At 41.2% G+C, this 27,740-nt stretch overlaps 1 long non-coding RNA gene across 3 annotated transcripts in view; it reads left to right on the forward strand.

The window, feature by feature from the left end:
• The first annotated feature begins 8,924 nt into the window (after positions 1-8,924).
• Positions 8,925-27,740, forward strand: part of LOC129359580 (uncharacterized) — a 105,765-nt gene continuing 86,949 nt past the window's right edge. For all 3 annotated transcript variants that reach the window (XR_008605925.1, XR_008605927.1, XR_008605926.1), the window contains exons 1-2: positions 8,925-9,271; positions 24,670-24,759. This is a non-coding gene — a long non-coding RNA (uncharacterized LOC129359580). The remainder of the gene's footprint in view (positions 9,272-24,669; positions 24,760-27,740) is intronic.

Below are 27,740 nucleotides of genomic sequence, written 5' to 3' on the forward strand. Positions count from 1 at the left end.
TTTTTTTGTTGTTTTTTTTTTTGTTAAAGAAAATAACATTTGGGATATTAGGATCTGACCTGGCAGCTGTGTTCATGAAAACCTTTTCAGTATGACACAGAGAGCATCTTGGTTTACTTGAGAATCCATCAGTCAACATTGGGAAGCACTGAAATCATTCTTGGAATCCATAAAAGCAGAGAGTTTCTTAAAATGACACCATAAATCGGTCAGCAAACCACAACACAAGCATCCGACTGGTTGAAATAATGATTTCCTATGAAAACAAAACAAAAAAAAAGCCCAAAGTGCCCAGGAAGCATTTTCTTCTGTCCTTTCTGCTGCCGAGAACACATTCCAACACTTTTTGATACTATGAGACATTTTCAGTCATGTGAAAAGGATTTGTTTAGGCAACAATTTGAATCCCGAGACCAACAGGGCCTGTGCAAGCAGTGCAGGAATTATTGCATACTGTAAATGCTTGAAATTTGGCTATGAAAGAAAAATTCCAGTCATGCAGATCATAGTTGTTTTTCTAGCTGCTGCCAGTTGTGGTTCAGCTTCATAGTTCAGATGAGCGGTTTCATTTTCTCCAAGATGTAAATGTTAATCAGACTACTGAACATAACCTCTTGACCAAAGCTTGCGATAAGTGATATGACTGTGTTATTTGGTCACTTTGACTGTATGCACTTTTTTACAACCCTAATTTATCATGCTCAAAATGTGCCTAAAATAGTCAAGAAAAACCCAAGTTAAAAAAGTTCTTGGATTTTTTTTTTTGCTTCATTTCTAGATGTTTGTTTTGTTTTACTATTATTATTATAGCTTTAAAATTGGGCAGAAGACAGTTTGAGGCTTTAAACTTTATTTAATGAGTCTTGTTAAATTTTTCTTCACTGATTCCTTGCAAGTCCTATTATGTGTCCCTGTTCTTCAAGAGACTATAAGCTTTTTAATCTTGATCCTCTGCTGAGCATAGAAATCCTTATATCATGTGGTTGGTGTGTGTGAAGACCTGTTGCGTGTGTGTGTGTGTGTGTGTGTGCGTGCGTGCGCTTGCAGCTCTGGATCTCTCTCTTAACCAATAGCTCGGAGAACATTCCAGAGCAAATGGAAAACATCCGAACAAACAAGTGGTCCACACCCTTGTCCCAGAACTGCCACACAACGAGCAGCTCTTCATTCCCATAGGAAACTAGTGGTGCAGAGTGTTTGCTTTGCTAGGAAACTTCCCTTAACTCATTGCTAGACTTGGCCTTGATGCAAATTGCAGCTGGGGTCACTTTATTGTGTACCATTACTGGCAAGCTACGATTAACTAGGGACTTTTCCTTCTGTTTCGGATGTTCTTCTCTTCATGTTGAAGCGTATTCTCTGTTCTGCCAGACACATAGAGATCTTAAGAGTCTATTAAACCTTAAATTAGCTGATCCACCCATATTTAGACTCCATTGTCTCCGTGGCAGCACAAAGTATGAAGAAGTGGTTAATAACGACGGGAAAGGCATCCAGACCGGATCCACGTGATTCCAGAGGCTTTAAGAGGAAGAGATTTTCAGAGCTCGATGAGTGTGGAGGAATCTTTGACACAAGGAAACGTTTGTGGGTATTTCTGTTGTGTCCTACTTCCTGGCTTTTTTCATCACTCAGGATTGTTTGGGCAAAGGCTTGACACGGTAGTTGACTCCACCTAAACAACAATGCTTCACGTTCTTTTCATCACTGCAGTGCCGTTTCTTTTCCCGCAGAGACGTTAGACGCACGGAAATCAAACTTCACATCGTCCGTGTTCCGAGTTCGGGGATTCTTTATGAGCAGCAGAAATCTGGTTTACCTTCTCGAGGTTTCGTTAATTTTGAAGACGGTCGCATCGAACACTGATAAAACTGACTCCCTCCAACACGGCTAACAATGGTAATAAAAGAAAAGATTTGTCACAAGGCCTAAGAGAAATCACATTAGTAGTCACTCCACACACTTAATCTGCTTTAGAGTTGATACATTTTCATGAAATGTTTGTGACAAAACCAAACTCTTAAAAGAAGAGCCGCATGATGTTTGCTTTTAGCATCAATATTGCAGGCAGATGAAACTATTAACAGTTGTCTTTGGGTGACAAATGGAAAGATTTAATCAAGTTGGACAAAATCTGACCAGGCTGAAACTCGCGACGATTTCCTGGTCAGCAGTGGTCAATACCACATGTGGAAGTAGCAAACACTTGAAGTCAATTTGCCCCCTTTCACTTGTTTCCATCCAGGTTTTATGTATAGTTGGAAAATACTTTGCATGCCAACATGTGACCTTTACACCGTTTCATCTGACTTGGGCGCATAGCATCACACCGTGAGACTTGTGAGATATTCACGCTTCCAGCGCGTTGCACTGGGCTGTTTAATATGCCCTGTGGTTTCCTGAAAACACATGCCATTCCAGTCAGTGTGTCTTAGCAAATTTTCCAGGCAAATGTCACATGACATTGATCAGCAAGCAGAGTCCACAGCCAACAAGAAACCGGTACAGTCCATGGGCGTCTTCCAGATGATCAAAGTGCCAGAGGAGTCCAGAGCCTCTGCTGATCAACCCTTAAACAGTTTTAACACCCCTGTTGCTGTGATGCTAAGGGGAAAAAATGTGTTTAAAAGCAGCATTATGCCATTTTAAACCACAGAAGGCTTTACACAATTAAAGAAAAGACTATCAGGCAGCTTTAGATTGTTTCCATGTGCTCATGCTTTAGCTGTGGAAGCAGCACTCAAGAGTTGAGAGATGAGTCTCCTTAAAGCAAAATTAGAAATATTAGAAAACTTCTCTTCTACTCTGCTCTAGAAAGCTATGTGAACAGCTTGGGATTACTGATCTCAATCAGTACATATCAAAGCTGCATTTAGCTTTATTTTGTGCAGCGAAAGACCGATGGTAATGTGTATAAATGACTTGAGGTGTTTCAAGATCTTTACAAAGACGGGACTCGTATGTTTCTTTTATTTTTTATTGTTTTTTTAAAAAACCGGGTAAAGTTCAAACAAATGTTTTTGCGAGGCTAACATTTGCATTAGTTGACATTTTCAGCACAGTTTTCAAAGTTTGCGCACTGTGGGGTCTCTGTTTTTCCCCTCAGAGATTATGAAGGCAATGTTCTAGTTAATTTCCTTCCCACTGTGGACTCGAGCTTGATTGGGTGGCTGCATAGTTACAAACCCAGACTTGATGCAATTAGCCAGGTTCACATTTAGACTCCTTACTTTCTCCAGTGGATCTTCATAGTTCCCCATCAGGGACAAAAGGATGATGCCTGATCTTACTGAAATTGGCAAGACCTTCGCTGAAAGCCTCTGGTTGGTCCAATATTCTACCAATAAGAACCAATTGTGGACCACATTTTGGACATGTGGTCCAAAATGTGTGGACCACACATATTAAAATCTGTGGTATTGGACCACACATTTTAATGTGTGGTCCAATACCACACATATTAAAACGTGTGGTCCGATACCATATTCTTGGTATTGAAGCATAAAGAGGACAAGTTCAGGTTGGTGGGCAACAATTTCATCAGGTTGGACAGAGAAAACTCATTTTTAATTGCTTTCAGTCTCTCTCGAGTGATGGGTTTGGGGTTTTATATATGAACAGGCCATTTTCCAATAGAGATAATTGAGTTGGCATTGACCATGTAGGCTAACGCATGCTATTTGGAAAGAGAGGGGGAGGTGTTGGACCGTCATCATGCTGCAGGGACTTTAATATGTGTGAGATTCAGATATTAAACTAAAGTCAGATGTCACTTTGGGTGGATTCTTCTCAGTCAAGCCTGATCAAGTCTCAGTGTAGCAAAAATGTTTTATTGTGTAATTGCAGATTACACAGCAGCGTGTGTTGGGAAACAGACAACCTTGAGTGAATGTTGCTTTATTTTTTTCAGCAGCTCATTATCTGTGAAGCCTGTGGGAAAAGGAGTGTTGTCTCTCTGAGCGGGGGGTGGAGGGTGAGGGAGGACGCCATTGTGTTTGTTTCCACAATAATCGATGTAAGTGTGTCAGAGAGAACACACCCTCCATCTTTTCGTCTTTTCTCACGTCTTAACTGCACACGGGAGTTTTGTGCATTCAGTTTTAACACTCGTGTAAACAGTTCCTTCCCAGGCTGTGATCTTCTCTTGTAAACAACGGGCCGACCGAGGACCACCAAGGAGATGAAACGCAAGGAAAGTAGGAAAGAATCGAGGACAACCTCTGGAAAAGTCAGATTTTACCTCCAAAGATGCATTTTCTCTTTAGGCTGTGAAAAGTGGAGACAATTACTGAAATCCTGCCATTAACAACAAGTAACGGAGCCCTATCAGGGACACTGATAGGACAGAGACGTTACAAAGCCTGCTCACTCCTTTATTTCCATCTTGTCGTGATCTTGTGTCATTTTCCTAATGATTCCTTCACCACAGGGAAAGAACTCATAAAGTTCATTTTGGGGTTTTTTAGACCAAAAACAATATATAAGGACTGATTTGCCAGCCTAATTAGTGTAAGCATTATTCATAAGACTTTAATCCCAAGTCTTTGACTAAAACCTCCATCTCTGCCTTGGGATCAAACATTTCTTTTCTGTTGTCAAATTTGGAGTACATCTGAAGTTAGATCCATTGAATTCAAACTCTCAACATTGTGGCTGAAAAGTAAAACACTTTCAATGTTTTGCAATGGTCCAGAGAAATCTCAACTTGATTTAAAAGCTGCATTGGAAACATAAAGGCTGTACATTAATGGATGCTTAAAATCTCAAAGAGACGGAGCAATGTTGCACAGGAGAGTAAATAAAGTGGAATCTCTCACAATGATGTGAGAGACCGACCTTGTCAAATAGAAAGTGACTACTTCACTTTTTTTTTTGTCTTCTAAAGGTTAGATTTACAAGTTACATGATAAATGTACTACAGCAGTAGTCTTTCGGTATCATCTTTGTTTAATAGACAGTAACACTGTGGAGTATGCTGGCTCTGTTTGTTGTTCCCTTTGTGGGTTGGGCACGTGGCTGATGGTTGTCAGCGATTCTGTGAACAAGTTGTCATGGGACAGTGGAGAGGGTGTCTCGTTTAAGAAAAACTGATTTCATCTTTGTCTTTTTTTGGGGGGAGGGGTTTCCAGAGCTTACGCCAGCTGGGGTGAAAACCATCCATCTTACATCTGAGGCCGGGCTTGGATTGCTTTGTTCAAATCAAATTTCTGCCTCAAGTGGACGAATTTGGGTATCTTGATGAGGTGTTTGGGTAACAAGAGGAAGAGTTGGGGTAGAGTGACTGGAGTAATGCCAGTGCCACTTCAATCCGGTCTGGTGAAGAAAGAGTTCAGCCCAAAAATGAAGCACTAGAATTTAGTGTTGTATGTTTTGGCTCTCGACCAAGGTTATAAGGCCAAAGAAATGGATAAGAAACTGAAATGAGTCTCGTCTTTAGAGTAGCTGAGCTCAGCCTTGGAGACAGAGAAAGACTCAGATGTTTTTTTGGTGATAAGCTACAGTTTTTTGGTGTCTGAAAAACAACAAAATCCTCCCAATTGTTAAGTCACACTGTGCTGTTAGCTAGCAACCCCAGCTGAACCCAGCCCCGATACCTGACAACCCAAGCAGCAGTCTTGCACGATTGGTCAGATGGTTTTAAAATTGTATGCACTGTACAATGGCTGCTGGAAAGGACCAGTTAGTCAGGAACTACTTGCTGCATTCTTGTTGGCTGCGCAGGAGGCACCACTTCTGCTTGTCAAAGATGCCCGGTCCTTAAATTGTAGTCATTTTGACGTCTGAGTGTAAACGTTAAGTTGGGAGTCGTGGCCAGCACCAGCTTATTTGGATTTAAAGTGACAAAAGGCTCTCAAACATCTCCTTCTGAAAGTAACACAGGCAGAACTGACCAGACTAAAAACTCATAATCTATGAATGAACAGGTTTTGTATAACCTATAGACCTACCCTAACCTGTTCAAGAAAGTATACTAAGTCACTTTTAAAACATCCAACTCAGTGCATTTGGATGTTTGCACACAAACAGGTGATCTGCATGTCGGGCTGCTTTCACACCCTTATTTACTTAGATTATGTTTTCCTCTGTATGCTGCTCAGAGCACAGAGGGAACTGCTTCAACAGGATTTAGAGCAATTTTTAAGAAACACGACTGAAACATCTGGTGTGGGAGGACTTCCTGACATGTCGCCACATCTGCATTTCCCCCTTCTCCAACGTCCACTTTTCTTCCAAGGGTCAAGTGAATTACAAACCCAGCGGTTGCGTCACATCTGCTTGACGATTGCAGACCTTATCACGTTATGTAACTTGGTGTTAGAAACTGGCTAGATTGCACTGGTTTGCGTCTTACAAAACAAAGTGCGCTTCCTTGGGAGAATCCTCTCGTTGACCTTTGAGCAGCAACATTGAATGACAGAAGGTGACACATTTGAGCATGGAGGGGGAGAACGGAGACGGCCTCCATCTCCTGCTTGTAGCATCTGTCTGCTAAGCTAAGCGAAACAAGCTGCAAGAAAGTCACTCCGGTTTTTATATCAGCTTCTGCTTTTACTTCCTCCATGTTCACAAAAATGCTCTAAATTTCCCTTTTGGATATGCATGACTTGTTTTTAATATACCACCTTCCTCCAACATAAGCAAATGATATTAAAATGGCAAAATATAGTGTCTTAGTAGATTTAGCATTGGTTTAAATTGAACTCTACAGGACCCCCAACCCCCATCAGCTTAGAGAAATCCTTATTCCTCATGCAGTTCACTATTCTGTGATTTTTTTAAAATTGTTTTTAATTAAGTTGTTTGCAGCACTAAAAAGTGACATGATGATAAAAGCCAATCAGAAGACGAAACTACGTCTTTGTCGATTTTGGACCTCACAGGCATTCAGTAAACTTTGTGTCAATGTCAAAATCTATAAAATAAACGTACAATGGAAAATTGAACACATCTATAAAGTTTTTTTTTTTTTTTTTTTTTTTTATACCGTTGGCTTGCAGTGATATACTGAGCTGACCTGTTTTCACGACAGCTGGACGATTCGCCGTAAGATTTAAATCACAGATGGTTCGCTTTACGCTGGGAAAGTACCAATCCTCCCAGCACAGGACATGAAAAGACTCTGCAAACAAAACTTTGAAGACTGTAATTGTCTGCAGTTCCTGATGTGCAAACACAAAAGTTGCGAGGCGAACCCTTCAGAGAGTGTTTTATGTAGCCCGAGCCCTGGAGACAGGTATTTTCCTTTTACCAAGGGGACGTGTGAAGGACCAGAGTCCTGTCCAGGGTGGACCCCACAACTCTTTCACCCACTGACCGTAGACGTAGGCATCTGCACATCCCCCATGAGCCTGCATGAACTGAATGGGTGCAGAAGATGGATAAATGCTATTACAAGTAAGAAATGTTCAATAATGTAATCTATAGAAGTGTGAAACCAAAACTGAAATATACTACAATGGTAGAATTCAAAGTACTGCAATGGTAAGAGTTTTATTTTTGAAAAGGTAAAGACATTTATGAATACATCTTTGTGTTTTTGTCAGACCTACTCTTGTTCAACTGGCTTTAAAGTTTGTAGAAAATCGTACACCTTGAAAGACAATCGTACTAAAGATATTAGAGTTCACAAGATTTAAGTCTGGAATGGTTCATGATTTTGTTACAATCCAGTCCTACAGTATATACAGGCTCAATGTGAACCAGTCTCCTGTATTCTGCTAAAGAAAAACATTCCCACAGCATGACGCCACTGCCGCCATGCCTCACCCTAAAGCTGGTGTGCAAATTTAGAGTGCCAACACACACACAAACACTTTGCCTAGACAGAGCCACCATGTTCTACGTGTTATGGAGTGCATGCCTGAGACTGTGGGATTCTTCTTCCCATCTAGAGTTTCCATGGCTCTCTACTCCTCTGACTGAAACTCGTATATAAATGTTCTTCTGCTTTTCATATGTGTGCTAATTTTTCGCTATGATAAAATCCCACGAATGTTAGAGTGTGTTTTGCCAATGTGGCAATGCGGGGAGGAAAATGTGTTAACTTACTGCAGTGAAAGCTGCAATAAGAAACTTTTTCTTCTTCTTCATATTTTGTAAAACTGTCACTATGTCATGATTGTATGTTATTATGAGATGGCACATGAACAGATTAATCTCCACCACCTCTTCCCAGTGCTACTATTGCCACCTGAAGTGGTGCACCGCTCCCAGTCAAAAGAAACCAATCGGAGCCAGATAGGGGTTTCTTAGCGCTGCCAATCACCATCAGGTACGTGCTGCTCGATGTACCAGTGGTGGAGAAAACAACATACTGGTACAGGGAAACTGGTATCATTTGCGACCACGCTAACTAGCCTTAGCGTTTGTGTTGTCGGGAGGAAGTTGTAGCGTAGCAGAGTATGAGGGAAGACGGGTTGTGAATGTGTATACAAGAACGACTGCCTGGGTCAAGACCTTCCTCCTGGCTCTGATTGGCTGTTTCAAATGTGTACAGGGAGAAGGCAGAGGAGCTCAATTGTTTCACAGATTATCTCATACCACATGACATCTGACAGTTTAAACAAATATGTATATATACATATCTATAGATTTATATAGATAGATAGATAGATAGATAGATATGTTTTTTTTTTTTTTTACAAACTGCAGCTTTGAGCTGTTTTAACTTCTCTTTTCTACGGAAGTGAAGGCTTCATTTTTCTCCCATCTCTCACCATGATCAGAGCCGTCGCTTTGTTCAGAGGTCCGGATCGTCTGCATGCCTGTGAGCGTGGGATCACGGTTCATCCGGGACCCAGAGAATTCCATTCATGACCAAGCCTTCCTCCGCCGCGGCACAAAATGGGAGGTCTGATCTGGTGGGTGTGCCCAGAAATGCGAAAATCTATTACTCTGCAAGTCTGTCAGACGGGCTCAGTATGAATGGTGGAGCCGCAGCGGAGCGGGGAGGCTGGTGCGGCAGTGAGGATGAACGATGGGGGCAGAAAGCGCGCACATGGGCTCCTGGAGCTCCTGTTCAGGTGGGATGGGGAGGGGGAGGAGGAGGAGATTTTAAAAAAAAAGTATTCCGACCTCCAGAAGTTTGAAAGTGAAAGAAAATGTGTCAGGTCATGTTGGTGTTCAGAGCGCGCCTCGTAAATGCTTGGCTGATTTAAAAAGAGAGAGAGAGACAGAGAGAGAGAGAGAAAGGGGGGGAAAAAGAAAAAGAAAAAACAAAAAGAGAGAGCAAAGACATGCAAAAGTTGCGCCTGGCCGCCAGTGACTCGGGGTAAGTCTGTGAGTTCATTTTTGCTCTATGAATTAAACGCATTAAGAAGTTCAGATAAGTTCTCCACTTCACAGCTGTGCGGTCCCTTCAAAGCCCAGATGAGGAAGCAGCTTGTGAATGTGACTTTGATGAAGATGCATTTACCTAAACTAATTTTTTTTTGTGTGTGTGTGTGTGCATCTTGACTATATTTATATTTTCCTTTTGAATTGCACTCGACACATCAGAGATGGGGGCGGGGGGGTTGAAAAGCTGAAAGGTTCTGGAGGCCGTGCAGCATTCACTCATGCATAATGGGCGGTTTGTGCAGAGATAAAAGGAAGTGTGCGGTGTCAGACAGAGAGCATGCAGGTCCTCCTCTTCCTTTTTAATTATTAAAAAAAAAAAAAAAAAGTTATTGAATGGCTTGACCTGACGCGGGGTTACGTGGCTCTGCGTGGTGCATCACAGCACCTGTCAGTAACTGTATCTCCATCCACAAACTTAAGAACAACAACAAAAAAAACTACATATCTATATAAAATCTCACTGTCTGCCTTTGAGACCGGCGTCACCTCCCATTGGGAGACTGGAGCCGGAATGCGATGGGCGTCGCCTAAATTATTAATGCATTGTGCGGCTTCTCGGGAAGTCGGGTGGTGCGTTCACGGGGCGCTTGCAGTTCCTCCAAGAGCCAGAATTAGAATTTTCAAGTCCGCGACTCGGCTGCTCTTTTATTGTCAAAACTGCCCTCAATGAGAGAGTTGCAGTGAGAAAACGTTTAATGGCACAAAAAAACAAACAACAACAACAACAACAAAAAGCCTACAGAAGCCTCATGTAATGTTTTTAAAATATTGCAGATAACGTCAGCCCCTATGTTTAGATGTGATGGTGGCAGCATGATGCTGTGGGGATGCTCCGTCACCGGTACTCTGGGGCCGCTTTTGTGAAGGAAAAGTGCCTGAACATTTTGGGCTGATTCAATGTTTCATGTTTCTTTTTTCAGGGTTGTATTTCCTGTTAAAGTTGCTTGCTCTAGATTTTAAATCATTGGCGTCGACTCGGCTGCCCAGTTACGGTTGAATCGACACCTGCCGGCTTGTTCTCGTGGCCCAATTCAAAGTACACAAGAAACCACCAGCCGGAGTCAGACGTCCTGAGAAAATAAGTCCCCGGGTTGCATCGCCGAAACTACTCACCGTTTTCTTTTTTTGCAAAATACTCCTATCGGTTTAGAAAAAAGACAAAACTCGTGTCATGGCTTTTATTAGCAGTGTCACAGGATGCGTCATATTCAAACTCAGAGTAGGTATATCTCAGTCTTGTGCAGTCTCTATCTTTGTGCCGTCCTTAGTAATAAACGATTGTCATGAGCCACAGATGTGAAGGAGAAAACCAAATTTAAACCCAAATTCTGGTTACTGCATTTGAAACTCTTATTTTGAAATGAGACAGGAAGTGCAGTATTTTGGGCCTAGAAGAAAATGCTGAGAAAAACGATGGAGACTATTTGTGCGCTCTCTAAGAATACCTCGACTGGCTAACCATGATATGCTAGTATTCCCCTCACAGCTTTCTATTGACTGTTTCACAGAGTCTGGACTGCAGTTGTGCACCTTTAGCACATTTTCTAACTATGTAGAAATGAACTTGACCAGAGAACAGGAAGGAGTTTCTTTAAAGCACGTGATACTGTCCTGTCTGATTTGGATGCAACATCGGGCCTTTAGGTTTCAGAAAGTTTTCAAGCTAATATTGTGTATGTTATTAAAAACGTATAACTTCTTACAACATTTATTGGGAAACACTACAGCTTTAAAATGACTCGGATACACTGGTTTAGCTGAAAAGCAGTCCTTCCTCTGATCTATTTCACTTTCCTGTTTTCAATAATATTGGAAGTTACCTTTTGACTTTAAAAAAGTGTTTTATCTTTATTCGTCACACTTGGACTGTTTTTTTTTTCTTCTTATTTTCACTTTCTAAGAAAAGACGTAGCTTTTCTTTCATGCAAAACTTGAACACTCAAAAAAAGCATCTGGTTGTTTTTTTTTTTTGCTCAACTCTGTTTTACCTTCCTTTTTTCACATTTTCTTTTCCCTGTTGCCGCCAACCGACTTCTCTGCTCAGCCCCACCAAACGTGTGCATGAACCCTGCCTGGCGGTGTGAAGTGTGTGTGAGAGTTTCATAATGAGTGACATGGGGATTCCCTGTCCCTGTTTCCTTCATTCAAGTGGCTGGAGTCTGAGCTGGTGCAGAACCGTCAACCCGGATATGGGCTGAATATAGAGTGCGTTTTAAACCGGAGAGGAAGAGAAACTATGCGAGAGTGAGCGTGCTTGCGTGTGTTTGCGTGTGCACAAAGACGAGGGAGCGCGTTTGCATGTTTTATTGGTCCCCGCGTTTATTCGAAGAGGGTTGCGCTTTGAGATAACTTGCTCCGCGCTTTTATCGCGTTATTTTTCTGCTCGCCAACCTTCGCAGCGCAAACCTCTTGTCACTTGAGCCATTTTTTGCATCCACAGCAGCGACGCTGGATGCAAAAGGAAGTGAGGCCTGTGAAGTCTTGCGAGATGTTACCTGATGCAGAAGTATAAATACTTCAGTGAGAAGATCTTAGATTATATATGAAGTATTTTTCATCTAGATAATGGTAAGGTTGAGGAGGCGAAGAAAGAGACATCCAAACACTATATAGTCATGTTTCACATGAGCTCAGGAAAACAGATGAAGCGAAACCAATGTGTAAAGCATTTTCGTTGAAGTCATTCATATAGAGAGGTATGCATAAAACTACAGGCAGCTTCTTGCTGCAGGTAAAATAATAACTGGTTAGAATCTTTTTGCAGACCTAACCTTAGTTAATCCCTTAGTTGGATGGACTGGTAAAGTGCATCTCTATGGAGCATCATCAAAAATGTTCTCCATTCTCATACGGGGTACATTCTTGAGTTTTAAAGGAACTCTTCTGATAAATCATCTTTGCATAAGTCCTGTGGACTTATGTCCTCCCCCACCCCTAAAGTCTGGGTTAGTTTTGACATAGTTCAATCAGAACTGAGATTACCTTGCTTTAGTGTGCCACCCAGTGGTTTCATAGTGTAGCACAATTTTTCTTGACGCAACGTCTCAGCAGAAAGGCCTCAGTCAGTCTTTGACAATAAAATTGCTCTGGAGTGTTGATATAAAATTTTGGAAGAGCAATAGTTATTAAACAATGGCAATAAAACAGGAAGAGTTGTATAAATTTAGACATTTAAGTTAGTATTAAGTAGAATCAAAGAAGTGGCATTTCGGTGAACTAATTTTACAAAACAAAACACAAGTGAAAGCACTTGTGATGGTGTGCTGACTTTAGTCTTACTAGTACTGATGTGTTTTCTCAATAATATTTGATGGATGCAAACATAACATGCTGCTTTGGTCAATTTCAATCTTTCTAGGAGGATTAAAATGCTTTCCTTCCCTGTTTCTAATATTCTGTTTTAGATTTTGGATTTGTAAACAATGGTTTTCTGCACATAGAAGCTGGTTGGCTGAGGATCCTCTATGTCTCCCTCCACGCCGCTTCTTGACATTCTTCCATATGCCAAATGTTTAAAATCCCTCTCATTTTAGATCTGTAATTTTCCCGCACTTTGAGCTCTTTAGGAATTCATTTTGTTTGGCTCAAGTCATCTCTGTGGTCGCAGCAGGAGTTAAAAAAAAAAAAAGCTCCCTTTCTCTTGTCACCGTGCCGCTTGTCCTTTGTGTTGCGAGTCGGTAAGCATGGAAATGAAGTCAAAGCCGGAACCAACTGATTACAGGTTGCTTCGTGTGTGCTGCGCTTCCTCGTTGGCAAATTAGAGGGAAATGTGCTTGCAAGATGTTGTTCCGGAAGCCCAGGCTGAAGTTGAGCAAAAGCGATTGCCAAAGTTGCGAAGGTCGCCTACAGTTCGGCTTCAAACTGTCTCAGACAGGTGAGGCTCAGTCTTTGATTGGATGAGCCAAGGTAAACCTTCTCTTTGGTGGTTGATGGGTCATGCAGGCACTGAGCTTAAGAAAAATATCACATCTACATGCTTTCCACATTGTTCCACCTGGACGTGACTCGGACGGCGTAGAATTGAACAGGGCAGTCACTGAATGGAAGCGTTGAGTCTGTGGGAAAAGATCTCCAGAATGTATCAAGATTTTTCTTTTTTAATTAGCAACCGAAACTGAGAAACAATTTTACAGCATAAGGGCCTGTAAATAAAAGAAAGATAAATAATATGACACACTTTGATCTGCTCAGAAAACCCACATGTAGCAAATGCAAATCGTGCAGCTGATGACACAGCTGCAAGATTGGTTGTACAAGGCTTCAAAACCAGATTGGAACATGAAACCTTATGCGTGGCCTAGGTGCTAAAATGACCCGTGTACTATTTTGTAGATTCAAAACCCCAAGCAAAGCAACTAGTTCTGGGGAAAATACCTTGAAATGGTCAAATTGGTGTGACTACCAGGTTTCCTTCTTCTAGTAATCTTCATGACAGACGAGAAAAGCTGTAAGATTATTCTTGCAGGTGACTGCTAATCTTAGTGCTATAGTTGTGTTATAAACAGCAACAGCAAAAAAAACCTCCTTTATAATAACTTGATTATGCATATTCTTGGAAAAGACGCAGCGATGAAGATTAGCCGTCATGCAGTCCTAACACTGTCGACTTTTACCCTCCTCAGACTTTTCCGCCATAGTTGGATCACTTCACTTTTTTGAGCACGCCGTCGACTCGTCTCCAGCAGCTCGTTCTGCTCGGAGCCAAACATGGAGCAATTCGGATTTGCCAAACATGCAAAACACAAGTGGTTCATTCAAATGAACGTGAGCCTCCTGTCTGAGGTTGCATTGACAAAGTCAGCCTTTGCGTCAACCACTGTGCAGAAACTAAAGCTTTTCGCAATTCAGCTCGCTCGCTGTCTTCTCATTGTCGGCTCAAACTTTGACAACTTTGTCTCTAATCGTGCAATCTCATTTTCCGGATAAGAAATTAATGATAAAAAAAAAGCCTCTGTTGCAACCCGGATCCTTCAAATATTCATCTTTAAACAAATTAGTCCCTTCATGGTTGACGCTCTGTTATGAATGAGGAACTTTACTTGCACTTTCTACAAATAACCGATGTTGAAACCCTGCAGCTGTGACTCCATTTTTATGCTCGCATTTCTGTCAAAGCTGTGTGCTGTTCCCCTTACATAAATAATTTAACACTCTGGAAAGTATGATTACTTGCTATGGCTAAAACTGCTTATTTCGTCTGTATTCACCTGGATCTAGAAGGGGACTTTTTTCTAGTTTGTAGCGTCAGACCCTGGGCTCACAGGCGAAGAAAATTAAAATAGTCAATATTCCCCTGAGATTCTGTGAAAAATACTCAGATTAAAAGAAAAGTTCAAATGATCCAAGAGCTGCTCTTGAAGTTCTGAGTTTATGACAGAAAATGTATTACCCTGCTATATTAGCTTTTAAATGAGGATGAGCTCACTATCTACGTTTGATTAGTATCAGTTAGCATCTCATACTGTATGTAGCTGCTAGTAATTTCCTTAAATCTTCATAAAACTACAGAGGGTAGTTAGTTGGCAGTATGGTTGGTTTTTCCACTTTGTTACATCTGCTTGGCTCCATTTTCCTTTGTTCTCTTTGGTTGCATTGACATTTTTCATTTGACAAAAGTCTAACTTCCTTTATAGCATGTAAAGTGTCCTATCATTGGCGTAAGTGCTCTATGGGAAGAACTGTAGAGAACAATTAAAAATAAGCTTTTGTACCTATTAGTGACAGCCTCAGGAAAGACCTAAACTACCATCTCTTTCTGGCAACAAACAAAACTACTGAGGATTTTTGTAATCAGCACTTGAGCAATACGAGTTTATTTCATTGGTACGAGCCAAGCGACATGGATTCTGCTTGTTGCCTTTTTTTCTTTCACATCTCAGACTGTTTTCTGATTGGAGAAGCATTGTGAATTTTTTTGAACTTGAACATGATAAGGTCTTCAAGCGTTTAACCTTTTCCAGCAAGAAAACGCCACTCAGCGACTCTTGGGTGTTTTCTTAGAAGTCACTGTAAAAAAAAGAGAAAGTGCACAGCAGAGCATTTATCCAAGGAGCTGAGCATCAATTCAGTGGTCGTAAGTGCGAATAGGTTTATCTTGCAGCACAGGGACAGTAGCACTTCCTCTTGCACTCGACACCGAGCTACACTGTGAAACAGCATGTTTTAGCAAATTAAAAAGAAAAAAAAGCTATCTTCAATATCTCAGCTTTTCAGGAACTCAGAATGGCGGCTTTGTTTGTAGTTTGATGGGCAACTGATTAGCTTTCGAGCCTGAGGGTTTATGAGAATCCAAATCTTTTCTCATAACGCAGAACAAGAAAGCCACAAAAAAGGGTTTCACAAGACAAGACAGTTGCCTCAGTGAATATTTTGCATAATAGGTTGCAGAAGAACTATTATCAGTATTTAGTGACTTGTGTGGTGCGTTTACGCAGGCTTGAGTGTGAAGCTGCAAATTGCAGAAGTAAGGAGGTGCTGTGAGCATGCATGGTGCCTTTCAGTCTAGCTGTTTGAAATCAATGTGCACGTGGTGTGTTAGTGAACTGACTTACACTATCTTCTGTTTAAAAAGGTAACAAACCATGGTGGATATCAAAGCATGTCTTCTCATTGGTCGTGGCGTCACTGTCACTGTCTCTCTGGCTGACGTCACTTTTTTTGCATGCGTGTATAATTTTATATACTCCATCTATGACACATAAGGTGCCTCTGATAGTATTCAGACTTTATTTAATGGAAGCACAACTTGGGTTGACGTCTGTTTCTCTGTCATCGTCTTGAAGTTCATGACCTTCTTGCCAGGTCTTTGTCAAAAGGGTTAACACGTGACTTGCTTTAATCTGCTGGCGACGACAAAGTCTTGCACTGGAGCCGGTTAGACGGCGGCCAAGCAAGATCAAGAGGACCAATTCTCATGCCTTCAACGGCTCTCTGTTTGATTTCAGTAGTTGAACTCTAGAACGAATCCTGCAAAACCGACGTAGCTCAGTCACACCTATACCCACACCCAGGCCTGCTGCGTGCGAATACCATATGGTCACCGCACCATACCAGTTTACAGTTGAAGCCACTGGTTTCCAGTAAGACGCTGCCACAGCGTGTGCCTTAGAAACATGGAGGATATGCGACGGTTCTCATGTAGACGCCATTTAAGGGGTTAACTGTCTCACAATCTGAATTAGGCAACTAACGGCTGCCACAAGCTCACCATACAATACTACTGTGGTGTTCTTAGTCAGAGCTACTGGTTTCCAGTAAAGCACTGCACCCGTCAGCTTCACAACAGAGGAAGTGGTGGTGGTGGAGCGCGAAACTCTGTTCATAAAAAGAAGAGAGGTTTCATCTGTCAATTGCTTCCCTTTTCAGGCAAAAAGCTTCTGCCTCTCCTTTGTACTGCATAAAACGATGTTGGGAGGATTTCCTGTCAGTACGCCACCAGAGAAAGGATCAAAGGTCATGGGAATAACACGGTGCATTAAACAGTAATTACTTTCTTCAGGTACTGATTATTTTTCTCATGTGGTATTCACAGAGCATTTTAAAAGCAGGACTCGCATATTGTTACCCTCCTAAAATAACGGCCTAAGCAATTTATTTTTTTTTTGCAAAAATTGATTTGTTTTTTGCATTTGCCTAAATCATCTTTTGGCAAAAAATAACTTTGACCATGATTTCAGGAAGGTTACGATATGTGCTTGTTAGCAAATGAAGACACAACTATGTGTCAGAGGATTCCTCAGATTTAGGATCTGAGAAAAAACAGAGAACAAGATCTCTTGATGCGCTGCAGTTTTAATTTTTAGATTCTCTAAGCTTTTCATGTGTTGATTTACATTGCCCTCTAGTGGAAGAGCTCGTGTGTCAGCGATCTGTAGTGCAGTTTCTGTCATAGGGGTGTTTGCTGTGAATGTTGCTATAATGAAACTACAACTGTAAAGCTGTTTGTCTGGAAGATTCATCAGCTTTTCTTTTCCTTTCAGATTAGACAGGGACTTCCGTCTCTGCTGCCTGTTATTTATTTTTGAGAGATTACAACAAATATGTAACTATAAGAATCGTTTAAACAAACAATTTGCCATCAAGGTTTGAGCCGGACTCTGAGGGCCAGGTCTGTCACTACTCTCTGTCTCCATCTGCTGTCTGAGTTAAAAGGGCGGCGATTTCACAGACACCCTTCTTAGTTGCTCCACCAGAAGATGTGTTGGTTACACTGAGATTGTAAAGGGATGGACATGGTCAGCTAGGATCCACTGGTAGGCTGATATGGCTACTGGTCACAAAGTGTGCCAAGAAAATATTTCCTAAAGCATTACTGGCTGCTGGCCGGGTAGATCCGTGTTGACCCTGCCATCTGAATGTTGATATCAAAGTTTGTCATACCATAAAACCTATTTTCTGTCTGTTACTGTCCAGGTTTGGGGATCTTGTGAGGATCACAATCACAGCTTCGCTTGTGTTGCTTTTTTAGAGGTGCTATTCTCTAAATTGAGTCATAATAAAAGATTATTTAAGTCACTCTGTCTTTCTATTCTCCATTCCAGTGAGACATAAGCTGATCAGGCATAACGTTTGGACGACTCATCGATGAAATGGTCAGGGTTCCCATTTGTTGGCGTGAACATTTAGTTCTTAGAATTGGTGTGGCCGGTAAAAAATGTGCTTCTTCATTCCGTCATCTCGCCGTGTAAGGGAACCTCTTAATCTTGCTGGTCAGGTGAAAGAAAGACATTTGAACCTTTGGGGAAGCAGCTTTGAGAACATTGTTTGCTGTCACCGTTTATGTTTCTGATTTTGCCAGAAACCTAGCCTTGCGGCGAGGTTCAGACAGCTGATAGTCTCACACTTGCTGGTCAAGTGAAAGATTTTGATTGGAATTTTTTGCAGCATTTATTTGCAGCATTCCAAAGCATCGCCACTTTTTGCTCATGGGGGTATAATCAACCTTAAGCCCGTGAAGATGCCCATGCTGACCCCTGTTCGATGCCAAAAGAACCAACCTTGAGTTGAATTATTTTTGCATTATTTGGGTGATTGGATGTGTGTACATGGCTCGCTTGGGAAAACACACTGCATCAAAATGGACATTGGGAAAAAAGGAAGAGGGTCAAGGCGGTCGTGTTCTCCTGAATGACCTTGGGTCTTTCTATCCTTATGGGAGACCCTGTGGCTCATTGCATCCACATAAGAAATGTGTACACTCTTTCACGGAAACTGCATGCCCTGGTGGCAGCATGTGTCCTAACACTCAGCAAAAATAGTTCAGGAGAGGTTTGAGAGGTGCATGACCGAATGCTCGATGTTGACTCGGCCTCCGGATTCCCCTGATCTCTGTCCAGCAGAATCTTTGTGAGATGCGCTGAACAGATCAGCCCAATCTAAGGAGGGCTAAAGATGTGGTAGACAGACATCTGATCTGTCTGCCGCTGCAATGTCATACTAAGCTCCTATTGCTGGTTCGCATGTAAATCCTCTTTGAAGCCAGGAGAGGGCAGCATTTTCCAAATCCTCAAATCAGTGAGGGATTTGTGACGTTTTGTTAAGAAATAGTGGATTTAATCGAGTCTTTGGCATCGCTAGTATTTCTATTAGAATTCCGTCCGCTGAGAATTTCAGATATTGATTGGCTGTTATTGATTAGAAACACAATAAATGAGGAGAAGTGAGCCAGGTTTTTGTTCACACACTATATCAGCCCAGTGGGGGGAGCTGTGGCAACAATTAGTCTAGTGTGTGTGCGCGTGGGTTTGTGTGTGTGTGTGTTTAACACCTATTACAGTGACTACTGATTGAGTTGGGTAGTTTTGTTCCACTTCTGACATGACAAAGAGGTGACTGCAGGTGTTTCGTACTGAGAACTTTTTATAAAGTAATGTATATTTTTTGTTCTTGAATTTTTATTTTTTTTTTACATCTGTAAAGCCTTTAGTTTTCCTGTGTTTTGTCGGGTTTCAAAAGACCCCGGCTGTGATCCGGTTTCCACGTGCAACGGGAAGACCAGGTCTCAGTAAGACTTATTTGCTGAAAATGTAAGCAGTTCCAACATCATCCTTTGTTTGTTTTTGTTTTTTTTTTCCTTCTAGTTTTTATCATCTGGATCGTGTCCATGCAAACAAGTGATCAAACTCCAGGTGGATGTAACCCCAATAGTCACTTGATGCACCACGGGTTTGCAAAAACAACAAACAAAAAAGTCTAAAAATGCAGTTCTATGGTGAAATTATTCAAAGTTTGCAGGCAAACAATGGAGCACGTGTTCACAGGATCCCGGTTGCCTCTCCTGCTCTGGTTGCTGCATGACTGATGGATTGACTGACTGCCTCACATGCTCTTCCACTGACTGACTGGCAAAAATACATACGACCGCCCACACCCATCCAAATTTACCCATCTCCTCTGTGTTTGCATATAAAATACCCAGGTCATAAGCAAAAATAAACACATAAGCTACAATAACTAACCTGCAAATTTATCCTTCTGTAGCTTCTTTAGCTAAAACTTGCACTGCGTTTATATTCTTGCAGTGATCAGACCCTTAAAGTCCACTAAAGTATGCTTTTAATTTGATTGGACATATTTATAAGATAATGAGACAAATAAAGGAGAATTCCAGTTGAATTTCTGTCATAAAATTGTTTTTATGAGCTATTGTGAGCAGTTGATATTTTACCTGTAAAATCAAAATTTTAAATTTAGTTTCATTCCTAACTGCAGGTATTAGATCTGCTGACTCAGCAATACATAAAAGTGAATAAGTCAGAATGCCATTTTAGTCTCTGCTCCGTTGCACATCGACTGCGTCTCTTTCCAGTGGGCATTGCACTCATGAAACACAAAACCGGCCAAGGCATGACCATCCACCTTCATTTATCAGAAGCGGCAGAGAGGCTTGTTGGATCTCTGGGAGGTCTGCAGCTTTAAGAAGGAAAGCAGTGACTAAACATTTGGAAAGGGGAGTTTAGTCAGACTTGCAGCTGTAATTCTCCAGAGGCCTGCATACAAATCACTTTATATTCTGCTTTTGTTTGTGATTTTTGAAATCCATGTCCCGTTTTCTTTATTTTCCCCTCACTATGAGCAGCGTTGTGTTAGTTGATCACATAAACTGCTAGAAAAAAAAAAAGTAAGAAGGCTGAAGGTCTTGTGTGCATGGGATTTCTGTTGGATCTTCAGTTTCCCTTTAAAGCCCTAAAGTATGTAGGTCAGGTTCAGCAGAAGCGTAAAACTTTGATTCGGTGTGGCTGTTTGCTGTGCCGGTTGTTTGCATCATGTGTTTCAGCGATGGGTCTGCCCCTCTGATTCCTGGAGAGAGACACCGTGCCTCTGCAAGTCTGCAAGCACCGCTTCGGCTGAGAAAACAAATGCAGAAACACAACAGAAGCCCCAGCAGATTATCACGTTCTCTCTAAAAGCTGCACTACATGACGTGCCTCATTAGGTCACGTTCAGTTGTTCGCTTATCAAAGGCAGTCAGTAAGATCACTAGTCAGCTATGAGTTCAAACTTGAATCTAGAGGGTTGTTGTGAATTAGGACACCGCAATAATTCAGGTATTTCTTGAATTACCTAAAGCAGTCATTCGCTAGACACAAAGGACAAGCTCTTCTGTTCAGCTGTCTTTCCAGATGACTGATTTTAGATGAATTCCATTTGAAGCGGTCCACATCAGAGACAGATTCTGCTTTCTGCGCTTTCCACTTTTGCCTCCCACGCTGCGGCAGTTTGCGCTCGCTGTGTCTCTTGGTCTGACTGGATGGTGACTGTTAGGTGGTGTCTGAGTGAAAGTTTTATTGTCGAGACAAATGTGAAAGTCAGCCAGACACGGGCGACCTGGAAAGTTCAGCTTTTAATAGTTTTCAGTCTCTCAGTGGAACTTGGAGGTCTCCCTCCTGTTGCGTTGACCCCAGGGCCCTGAAATAGCCTCTCAGTGAGGCTTTCATTAGCAGCTCTTGTTTTATGTTGTGAGACAAAATTACTGTGTTTGTCTTTTTCTTTTCAGTCAATTTTTATGACTAAACATAGTATCTCTTTTTGGATTTGATCAAAGCGTCAAAATGCACAGATCTATTAATGTCGTTACAGTTGAGCATAATCTTATTCCTGACAAATTTAGCTTTCAAATGTTTTAAATTGAACAAACAAGGTAGTTTTTGATTTGAGGAGACAGAAATTTAGTTTTGAAAAATAAAGAGAATTGGGTATATCTGTTTATCTTTAAACTGAATTTAAAATAATTATTAACGAAGCCTTTCGAGTCATGACAGCAGTTATGTTTTTTTCTCCAATTCTGACCGACTTTTTGCATCTTTCCTCTAATATTTTTGACCATTTTATCTTTAGTGATAATGTGGGGTTGAAAGACAGCGACAGAGCTAGAGCGATTTGGGGGTCCTTATACAAACAAAGGAAAACATTCTGTTAGATGAACCTGGTACCTAAACAACTCATTTAAACTGATGCTCCATGGTCAGGTGTATCAAAATGCAGGTTTCCAGTGAGCCGTTTAAAATCTTTTATAATGAGATGCTCCAAACGCTTCTGGCCTAATCTGTCAGCTGGCTGAAAGATTAAGTCACTTTTGTCCTTCTTACAAGAAAGTCTTGACGACTGCGCCTGAATTCAACAGGTTTTCAATATTTTTGCTCGGTATATACTTTCAACAGAAGTAATAACTTCTGCTTCTCTCAGGTAGATTTTGTTAAAAATGTTTTGTTTTAAGTTCACTGTGAGGCTCGCCATGAGTATCTCACATGTTTGTCCATTGTGACTGTAGTTTCACTAGCTTTCTTGATTCACCTTTTCTACGACATAATACATGATTAAATCATCAAAGCACAGCCAGTTAAGTTTAGTTCAGCTTGCATGTCTGATGTCTGACAAGGCAGTTCCCAAAGGTCACTTTAGACTCCATGGGAGAATCAGTGAGAGGCCATCTGCGTATGAAACACATGATCATGTGGTCTGCCCCAGACATTATTCATCACAGACCACACACACACAAGGACACACACACACAAACATATCAATATACAGTCTCCGTTCCTGCACGAGCTCTTAAACGATGCCAGAATTAGGACCAATACTGTAAACTTTCTCAGAGACAAATGACCCAGTGTTCCCACAGGAAGAGCGTCTCGCTGCGCCCTCGTTCCCCCCCTCCCGCCCCGTCAGTCCGTCAGCCCGTCTGGCCTAATGCGGACGCACAATAGCATCTCTGTGCAACACCTTCATGGGAATTAAGTGCCGAGACTCCACAGGAGGTGAGTCAGATCCTCTCCCGGCTGAGTCATGATGCCTCTGTGTCTGGGATCTCCCAGGAACAGAGCAGGCGATGCATCTGCAGGGAGGGAGGAAGAAGGACGGCGAAAGACAAGACCCCTTGTCCCCCCCTTATTGTGGAAGTAAAAATAGTGTTGGAATCTGCCCCCGTCAGAGACGTGATCGGGACACAGTTCCTCTCAGTGAAACGACTTCCCATCGTCATTATTTATTTAACCTATTTTCGAATCTTTTGCACAAAGTAGTTTGACTCGTTTCAGGTTGTAAAATGAATCACAAAAGTAACTTCATAAGCCTTGTTTTAACTGACAGAAGTAGCTAAATGTAATTTAGTCTGCTCTGGTGAAGTTGTTCACAGTCTTTCTCTAGTTGCTGTAATGCAGGTGCATCTGCTGTCCCTCTAGATGTGCTCAGACACGTAGACACACTCCTTGTGACATGAACTAAAAAAAAACAAACTAATTCAGTAAGCGGATGCGTGGGTGTCTATTCCCACTTGTAAAATCTCAGAATTGTTCTGCTGGAAAGTGTTTCCTTTGCTCAACAACACCAGGCAATTTTTTTCCACTTGTGTCAACGCAAAAGCAGCAAATTCTGAGGTAGATGAGGGTTGATCTCAGTACGGAAAGACTCTGGTGGGGAGATGGAATGATAAGAAGGGCATGTTAACATGAAAAATGGTTTCTAATAGAAAACGTTACATACTTCAACGTTTGATGTTCAACCAAAAAGAAAAAAAAGAGTTGTTTCCATCCATTTTTGCATCCGGTTGGAACTCGCCCAAAAAGAGAGATAGTTTATTATTATTATTATTATTATTATTATTATTATTATTATTATTATTATTATTATTATTATTATTATTATTTATTCATTTATTTTAAGAACCAGATAATTCTATGTCCCAACCATATAAGTTCATCATCACTGTTTTAAAATGTGTTAAAGTTGAGCATAGAGGTAGAAGATGGAAATAGCCTTCACTCTCAGAGGGGAAATTCAGGAAAATGTTGCTTTCCATGTTCATCTTTCTGTTTGGCTGCCAATCAAATCAGGTTCTTCTGACAGAGCAAGTAAAATGAACAAGATTTTGACACGAAAAAGACTGAAGGAACCCGAGCTGTGGACATAAAATAAAATTTTATTTGATTAATTAAAGAGAATCTTATCGGATGACATCAGATTAACAGTCATAATGTTTCCAACTCAGAGCTGATTGGCAGCTAACATCAGAAGATGTGAGGCAGCGTCAATGCTAAATGAATGCAATTACTTGTAAAAATGACTCTAACTTTCAATTTATTTTCTTCTTCTGTCTGTATAGTTGTTGTCTGACATGCAGGTTTATTTAAATGTTTCTTTTCCAGTCGTTGTCAGAGCTGCACAATGTTGGGTTGCGAGTCATCCTACATATTCAAAGCATGCAATGTTACAGTCACAAAATGACTGATGCTTATGTGCATCATTTTGGTCTATTTGAGTTGCTATGGATTCAAACTGTGCTCACCAACGACACACAAACTTCATTGCCCTTGATGCCGATTCCTGAGCTGAGATGCTAACACCCTGAATAGTGTTGGTTCATCACAATGATAAAAAAAAAAGTGTGTTCAAGACGTGGGTTAATAATATATGAATATGTTTCACTAGTATTTTACACCCTAAACTGTCACTGCACCACATTGTGTTTGTTTCACTGTGTGCTTTTATGGTTTTGTTTCTTCTTTCATGTAGAAATTCAAGGTAAATCTACACGACTTGCCAAAAACAAATCAAATCAACCCCAATCAACTTTTCTGTCGTTTGTGGGACGTGTCTTAAACAAGTTGAACTAGATTTTACAATCATTCAAAGGATATATTTATGTGTCCTATGATGCAGGGACTCACCTGATCATGTCATCTTGCTGTTGGTGCTCCTTTGTTTTATTTCAGAGGGTCAGATTTCTTAAGAGCCGCCACCCAAAATGTTTACAATCCTTCATTGTGAAGCATTTTCTTTCCATAGCATTTTGTTTCTAAACCTGTCTGTTTCTCTCTCTTCCTCTCTTTACAGTAAAGGATCTCATGCGTTTCGCCGAGCATCATAACAGCAAGAACTGGAAGGAGGACAATGAAAAGAGGAACTGCTGACTTGCGTTTCCAGGTCTGTATTACTGATCTCCCTCTGACACTCGGAGAACAGATGTGCCGTCGTCCGTCATCGGCTGATATTTTTGGAGCCGGTCTTTATGAGACAGGAATCAAAAGTCGCCTTCGCCTTTGTTTGTGTGACTGGCAAGATGAAGGGTGGGATTAAGAGAGCAGGGGCAAAAGGTGGAGTGCATGACAGGTTTCTGGGCCGGGGCCCAACACGAAACGTTGTGAATACCGCTGGAAGGCTTAGGTTACCTTTTGACCATGACGAGAGTTCGGCAGAGGGACGCCGTAAGCTCTGAGCACAGTCATCTCATTGAGGTTTGACTAACTGCATGTTATCGTTCATCAACACGTGCAGCTGCCAAATTACTAACCCTGCAGCTGCTCGGTGTCAGAGTTAAACTCTCACAAGGCGTCGCGGCTGGTATATTTGAAATTCGTCCAGATTTAAGGCAAATGAAATGCAGAAACGCAAACTTGTTTTTTTTTTTTTGTTCGTTTGTTTGTTTGCTGCCAACAACTTGAAGACGCTGCCTCAAAGAGTCTTCTTCACGCGATAAGATCTGCAAAGCAGGCTCACCGAACTGCTGCCAAAAGACAGATAAAAGGTAATCTGTCAGAAATATTAAAAAGAAGAAGACTACAAGAAGTGAACATGCTGTCTGCCTGCTGATACAAGCAGGTGATAACCAGTTAGCTGGAAAAATAATTTGGCTGTTTCAAAGAAGAGTTGTATCTTGATCTTTTTAAGAACCTGTGATCTTTGTGTCACAGGGCGCTCAAATCGATTATGAACAGCTGAGCTATTAGTTAGAACAGTCTGATTGAAATGCCGAACTTTCCAAATAATCTGGACTTTGAGAAAACCCCTGTAGAATCTGGAAATGTTCAGTGTAACACGGCCACTTACACAATCTCTACATTAGATGCAGTAACGCTGTATTTTTTATTTTCAAAAACCAGCCAGTTAAGATCTCAGCCAAATCTGAAAAACAAACACATTGTGTCAGATGTTTTTCATAGTACAGAGAGGTCTTCCTAGGCAACGAGCGAGCAGATGTTGGTCCGATTCCCACACGAAACCTAAAGATAGACAGGCAGGCCATTCATACTGATATCGAGTATAATGTGTCTCCCTGACTCATCTGCAAACTCAATCTCCCACAATCCTCCCACGACGAGCGCTCTGCTGAGCCAGCATTCGTCAAAGTCTTACTTTCTGTTTGTTGCACCAGTAGAGCGTGGCTCCATGTCAGAGAGATAAATGAGCTGCGATAAACCCAAAGGTGGCTCTAGGATTTTTTTTTTTTTTTTTTCCTGAAGGAAATTTGCCCCAGAGGTTCTGGTTGTCCTGATATCTTTGTGTTTTGGAAAATGGGTTTGCTCCTCGATTTTAGAGCACTGAAGTTTATTAGAATGCTGCTACTAATCATTTTATTTAAGTTTCAGTCTTTTTTTTCAAGACTTTTCTTTAGGTTCTTGTGGCCTTTGCTGAATAACTCAAAGCCAGAAATTAGTAAGGAGAGAAATGCAGCCTGAGGAGACATGCAGCCTGAGCACGGGAATTGAACCCAGGACAGCCATGTTGTGGTCCTGCGCCTCAGCACATGTTGCACAAACTCTACCAACTGAGCCACCCAGAACCTCCTTTTAAGGTTTTTAATCTAGACCTGTCTTATCTCTGTTAAATTTGTTATTATCTATGATGGCTTACTGATTAAAGCGGATAAGGTTTCGGTTTCAATTGGATCCTATTTTATTTATTTATTTTTTGCATATTTATATGTGGGGATTGCTAGTGTGTCATGTTTTATTTTATTTCATTTACCATTATTGAGATCAAAACGTCACAATAGTTTGACTGAATGTAATGCGTCCCTGGAGAAAATCCGCCCAGGTATCAGAATCTAAAGTTCACAAACACATCAGTAAGCCGTTGTAAGAGTTTTTTTTAATTTTTATGTTTCATATATTGCCAGGTTACAGCTAAAATTTCAGTGTATTCTTTTGTCATTTTATGAGATAAGATCGATGTAATGCAATGCACTGAAGTAGAAAAACAGGTATGCACAATTTTTGGCGTTTATTTTTACCAATTAAAAAAGGAAAAGGCATGAATCTGTATGTAACCACCCTTTATTCTATGATTATGTTCACACAGAACGCGACTAAAATTCAGATTTCTACATATCAGACTGATGTGCTGTCACAATTCTGAGGTGTTTGGGTTTTGGGTTGAATCTCTGTGTGTATTTAGATTGTCTCCATGTTTTCCATGTCGTGCTCTAGCAGCCGCTTCTCCCATTTCCTCAGCTCAACATCAGTTACTTGCCTCCTCTCACAGCTGCACCAGGTTTCTAATCCGCTTCCTGCTCCTTGTTCAGCAACGATCTCTGCTGCATAAACGTCTCTATCAGAACAGCTCAGAAACTCCTGTTGTGCTTGCAGCTTGTATCCCTGTGTTTCCCTCCGGCTGAATGTTTTGGACCTTTTGACTTTCGCTTGAGCGTTTCCTTATTTGTGAGTCACCAGCTGACTTGAATCCGCCCGCTTCCTGCCTCCTCCCTGCATTTTGGATCTGTATTATGACACAGCAGAAGATACTAATAACCCCCACATGCTGGCTGTGCTGTAATATCACAACAAGCATCTTGATTACAAACCCTCTGATGTCTGACAAGACTTTAAAAAATGACTAAAACATTGATGACCTGGCAGCAGTGACGTTGAAAAAATGCCAGACCCATCCGGACCCGTGCTCACACATCCTGCTTACTCATATTTATCATCAAAGAAAATACGATGCAAAATTCAAGAAAGACACAGAGGCTGAACGGCGATTATGAGCTCGTCAATTGCAATGTACAAATGAGTTTTACATATGGGCCTGGACAATGTTTACACTAGAGAAACATTTTGAGATGCAGAACCTTTTCTACGCTGCAAAAAATACTGAATTAAGTGGACTAGTAAGTGTCATAGTATTTG

The sequence above is a fragment of the Poeciliopsis prolifica genome, unplaced genomic scaffold (genome assembly GCF_027474105.1).
Source record: "Poeciliopsis prolifica strain line A6 unplaced genomic scaffold, Auburn_PproV2 SCAFFOLD005, whole genome shotgun sequence".
In the NCBI taxonomy this organism is placed as follows: domain Eukaryota; kingdom Metazoa; phylum Chordata; class Actinopteri; order Cyprinodontiformes; family Poeciliidae; genus Poeciliopsis; species Poeciliopsis prolifica.